This window comes from Chinchilla lanigera, unplaced genomic scaffold (assembly GCF_000276665.1).
Source record: "Chinchilla lanigera isolate Chin_1 unplaced genomic scaffold, ChiLan1.0 scaffold00042, whole genome shotgun sequence".
Taxonomy (NCBI): Eukaryota; Metazoa; Chordata; class Mammalia; order Rodentia; family Chinchillidae; genus Chinchilla; species Chinchilla lanigera.
This window is the reverse complement of record NW_004955443.1, coordinates 13,165,949-13,172,085: the sequence shown is the minus strand read 5'-3', so window position 1 is coordinate 13,172,085 and position 6,137 is coordinate 13,165,949. Positions and strand designations below refer to the sequence as shown.

Sequence of the window (6,137 nt, the reverse complement as noted above, 5' to 3'; positions counted from 1 at the left end):
GTCGAGATGAGGTAAAGATGAGTAATACCAGTCTTTTACTATTGTAAGACATCATCCCTTTTGCAGGAAATATTTTTCTTATAAATGAAATAAATGAATGATTCTGATGCTGGCAAAATAAAAGGGGACATGAAGGAAGGATAAAATGAATTGAGATGTGTTCCATATATATCCCAATACATTAAAATGAGTATTATACAAATATTACTAATAAAACTAAAAAGGATATAAAAAGGATATATGTGCTTAAAATAATGACTAAAATGTATAGCATAGAAAATACCCTTATAGTTGTTTTAATTATTATTATAGAGTATTATATAGTATACATAATTTTATGTGTTGTACTTTTATGCAACTAGTAACACCAGTGGGGTTGTTTTTACCAGTAATTATTACAAACATGTAAATAATATATTGTGCCATGTCTTTAGCTAATCAACAATGTCATTAGGTGTTAAGAAATTTTCATTTCCCAAGTAAACTTATGGGCCCAGAATATGTATAATACATATATTATATTCATTATGTATGGTTCACTATTGACTAAAATATCATTATATGCCACATGATGGTAGATACAAATTAAATGGACAGGTAGTATTAGTGGCATATTTTTCCAGATCTCTTTCCTAAGAAGAAAGGAATTGACTTATTTCCCAAATCTGTGCTGAGAAATGTTATTTTAATTATGTCGCATAAATGTCCTGAAAACAAACTATTATCCCCCATGTAAAAGAAAAATATACTTACAAAATACAGTATTGTTTAAATTACAGAACTTCCAATAAATGTATTTCAGATTGAAAGCTGTATTTGCCATGATCTTCCCAACCGCCCATTCTACAGTCCTCTGAAATTTAACCTGCTCTTTCATGAATAGGTGGGCAGGATGGAACAAATTGGAGCGTCTAATAATAATGTGGCCTATGAACTCCACATTGTCTAGAAAATATTAGCATGCTTCCCCTTCAATATGAATTACTATGAGGAGAGTAATTCGGTACTGGAGGCAATCATTTTACAAAATCTGCATGCACAGTTCAACTGCTAATATAATCATCACATGCAAGAAATGCAAAGAAAAGGTCCAGATGAGGACTGTGTTTTCTTCATGTGCCAAATGCTAACTGATAATCTGTTTCAAATAGAGTAGTGTTATTACCTTTTCATTTTATTTCTCCCCTACTATTGCTTTGAATATTGGATTTTTTTATGATAAGGTCACAAAGCACACTCCATGAACTAGAATGATTTAAACTCAGCTTTTGGAGTAATTCTTCACAAAATGTTCCCCTGGGATTAAAATTTTCCTGACTCAAGATATTTCTATTCAAAGTTGAAAATTACTTTTAATGGTAATAGCTGTGTAAACACTATTATATTCTGGTTGATTGAATCTGCATGAATTATTTTTCATTAAATGGCAAAATCTAATTCTAATAGAAAAAAATCTTTTTAATTGTTTTCATAAATACATGCCCCAGGGTAGCAGCATTTAGTTTTTTACTAAATATGGGTTTCAGAAAGCTTTTCAATTCTGCCAAATTGCTACTTGCTTATATTATTCATTGAAAATGAAAAAAAAAAAAAACAGAGAAATGGTGTTACATGATGACCATTTATTAAATATATTTTCCTTCTAGCTAAAACCTGGCTTTTATGAATAGTCACTTGGATTCTGTTTAAAAACAAGGGACATGAAAAACAAGCAGACTCATTGCTAAAACATTTGCCAGTTGTTTGATAGTGTCAATTTGTGAACTACTTCTATAAAATGCTGTTAGTCTGTCGAATGACCAGGGATGGTGAACATTTTTTCAGATATTTATTTGGCCTTTGTATTTCTTCATCTAAGAAGTGTGTTTTCATTTCAGATGCCCATTTTTGGACTGTACAAATAAATTTAATTAAAAATAATGCTGGCAATCATGAACTCTTTGGTCAGTTTCCCTAGTGGTGGACAGAAAAAATGGTTTTGTCTGGAAAAATTCAGTGGTGCTTAAACAGCAAATGCTCTATTCAGCACAGATACTTCAGACTGATACATATAAATTCAGTATCAAAAATATACTGTAGTGCAGAAGGAATGAACCATTGTCCCCTAAAATGAATAAGGTCTATCTTTACAGTGAAAGATCTAGGGCGAGGATCGAAGGCAATCTGATTACTCTTGGTTACCCCAATTCTGACTCTCTTTGGGTGCACACACCCACAGTTACACTAAAAAGGTAGGGAACAACATTTTAATTTCAGTATATTCTCTTGTTAGAAGCATGGGTTTTTGTAGCACTACATCAATTTTATGAACTGCTTTTACTTTTACAATAGTGTAGAGGTCCCTGTTGCATAATGGATTGCTCTTCCTTCAACTTACAAAATTACTCCAAAATGGACTTGATTTCTTCAACCTTTCTACTTAAAATGCCACTACAACTTGCATGACCAGGGCAGAATGTACTTTTCCTTGGGTACATATTACTTGTATGCTTTATTTTGTGCTTCTTAATTGAGAAAAATTGTCGGTGACTGACCTGAGTGCTTCTACTAATAAAAATTCAATTTGGGATTCAAGTGACTCTTTTGCAAATGTCCTTCAGAAATTAAAGCAGAAAAATCTCCTGACATTTCAATGCAGTACAATCACCAGCTACTTCTACATTTCAGAGTTAACAACCAAGACTGACAAATTATATTCTATATAAAATAAATAACACATGTAGATACCATGTTAGTGATGTTATTATATACTATGGATACATTCAATTGCTAGGCTACTTGAAGAAATTGACAATGTATAAGCTTTCAAAATAATTCTATCATTTTCAGTGCCACATCTTTTTCCTAATTTATTCATTTGTCCTAATAAGTATAATGGAATTCACTCTTCATAGAATTTGTGTTATTTTTGAGTGAAAAATCACAGCCTTTATGAGTACATTTGGGAGAACATATGTATAGTTTTCCTGTTTTGTCATTCAGACTTCAAATTCTTTGAATGAAAATATTGACCTATTTTAGAGTAGTGTAATTACAGAGCTAAACAATGTCATCTACTTCTGAGTAAAAGTTAGCAAAAATTCACAAAAAGTGTCTTTCATTTTATGTAATATACTGCTGCAATCCTGGATTTTTCTGTCATAAAGTTTTCCACACAATTATCTAAATCTCATTTTTTCATCAGTAAAATAAGGAATTCGTTTGTAGGTTGTTATATTACTTTATTAATGAATATCATATACTTTTAAGAAGTAAAACATGTTTTGCTAGTTCATGGGAAATAACTTAGTACTAGAAATAATAAAACTTATCAAATATTAATAAAATTCCAAATTGTGGGTATTGAGTATTAGGCAAATTACATAAATATTTTCTACATACATTCACCTTTAAAAAAAATTATATTGGCATTTGTAAAAGTATGTCAGGAAACGTAAGAATCTGTGCAATTAATAAATGGAAATAATAAATCCAAACTGCAACATATGTTATTCCCTACATCAGAGCAATAAAAATAGAACCCTTCAATCTATTAAAATAATCTTTTATCATGGGAATGAAGTGACTCTGATTATCAGGAAGACTTAGTTCAACTATTGGAAGTCGAACAGTTTAAACTTCAGAAGGAGACACTGCAGATTAATGAGACTGGTTACTTGTTCAGTGTTCCTGGGAGGAATAAGGTGTGGGAGGAAACAGCATGCCTCTAAGTGTATCTTTCTTGTAGTACCTTGATTTTGAAAATATACCAAGGTTGCATATACTCAGAAAGAGAAAAACAATTAAAATAAAACCCCAAAATAAAATTAAAAATGAGAAAAATGTAGCCAAAACTATGTTAAAATTATGACATCAGTGAAGAAGAGCAAGTAGGAGGGAAAAACATAGTCAAAGAATATTTTGAACATGTTATTTCAATAGTATGACCTCAGATGAAAAAAACAAAACTCAAGTTGTTAGATATTTTTTGAGTTTAAATGCTCTTTATTTTTACAACTTACATGATATGCGTTTTTTTTTTCCCCTAAAAAACAATGCCTGAACTCCAAATAAATCACCGTCAAAAGAAAGGAAGCGTTTGAGATGACATCAGTCCCATTTGCCTAAAATCCTGGTGTGTATGACAAACAGCAGCCAGTTATGACAAGTGATGGACCCATCACTTGTTTTGCTCTTTCTGGTCTTTGTTCTTGAAGTTGGCCTTCAACTGCTTTCATATGATCTCTGACGTGCCGCTTGTAGGCCGCTTTGGTGAAGCTGGTTTCCTGCAAGTGATGGTTGACGACAATGTCAACACCGGTGACCACTGTGCTTTCCGAGCCTATGCCCTCAGGCCTTCAGCGGAGGCGTTTCCACCAAGGAGCGAGCCGTCAGTGTTCCCCTCTGCTCGGCGGACCGTCTTGCCCTCCGCTTCCACGCACAGCCCGTCCGAGATCTCCCGAGTCTTGTAAATACTGGAGAACATCTCAGTGGGCTTGAAGAGGTCCGGGTAGAAAATCACGATGGGAGCTGCAAGGAAACAGTGGCCGCGCTGGCTGAGCAGGAGCAGGAGCAGGAGCTCAGAGGGAGCAGGGTGCAGCCTGAGCTGCGCTGGGGGAGGGAGGAGAGTGAGAAAAGGGCCCTATACTTATTTTAAACAGAGACATAGACTAGCAATTCTGAAACTTGCAATTTGAATTTTAATGCAAAAGGAATTGGTATGTTGTAGAAAATGAGAAATAGTTCTATTGCTGTCAGAGAAGGGAGTTACAATATGGAAAGGAGAATAATGGAATAAATCATGTGTTGAATTAGAATGAGAATTATCTTTAAGAATTTCTAGGATTTATATATATATACATTTATATATATATTATAATATATAGAATACATATATATTTATATATTGTGTGTGTTTATATATATAAACACTATATATATATATATTCTATGGTTAGAAGATAGAAACTGAGACAGGTTCATTAACCTGTGTGTGTGTGTCTGTGTGTGTGTGAGAGAGATTTTCTAGCTGAGATAGTACAAAAGCAATAGACTCAGAAGCAATAAGAATAGATCCAACATAGCAAGCCCCTGTCAAGAAAGAGAAGAGAAGAAAAAACCCAAATATAGAAAATAGACCCAACACAGATCTTGATTTCTAAATATCATTGTTCACAAAAAGGAAACTATGAAGAAATCCTTGAATCTAGAAATATGGTTAATTATAAGAAGATAATCCTGGTATACACCATTGTGTCAGAAGAGAACACATCTGTAGAAAAATGATTGATATTATTCAAAAGTGGGATGAGCTAGAAGCAATTTAAGCTGGTGAAATCTGGGACAAATTGAGACTCAAAATAAATAATGGCAATAAAGATTACAGTGCAGTTTATAAAATAACTCATGGATGCCCACTGATAAATAATAGATGAAAAACCAAGAAGAAATATCTCTATCCATAATAATCACCTAATAAATATAGGAGGAGGGAGAGATTTGAAAAATAAAGGCAATATTGGCAAACATATTGATGATAATTAAATGTTATCAGGCATTAATATGTGCAAAAACAGTGGATGAAATTATGACAACAACTTATGTACATAATTCCAAATATTTGGGTTTTTTCTTCTCTTCTCTTTCTTGACAGGGGCTTGCTATGTAGTACAGGTGAGCCTTGAACTCGGTTATGTAGCCCAGGCCAGCCTCGAACTCATGGTGATCCTGCTGACTCAGCATCCTGAGTGGTGGAATTATACAAGTGTGCACCACCACGCCCTGCTGACATTCGTAATTTTAAAGGTTAAAATGGTACCTACAGTGGAGAAACTGGAGCAACGATAATTTTACTAAACAGTAAACAACCTCAGTATTTTCCCACACTAGTGTTTTGTGCCTGCTAATCTGAGCCACCAAAAAGGATACAGCATCACTTCCATCAGAGTGCTCTATCAAACGTGTGTAACCTGATTTTAGTCATGAAGAAGCACTGGATAAATCCAAACTCGGAAAACACCACACATGACAACCGCACTGGATTTAAAATGCCAATGCCTTAATACCTGCCAAAAACTGAAAATAGACCCAAGCCTATCACCATGCACCAAACTCAAGTCAAAATGGTTCACAGATCTCAATATTAAACCAGAAACACT

The 6,137-nt window shown here is 33.7% G+C and overlaps 1 pseudogene; it reads right to left on the bottom strand.

The window, feature by feature from the left end:
• Positions 1-4,103: 4,103 nt before the first annotated feature.
• The window catches only part of LOC102005312, a 75,091-nt pseudogene continuing 73,057 nt past the window's right edge, over positions 4,104-6,137 (bottom strand).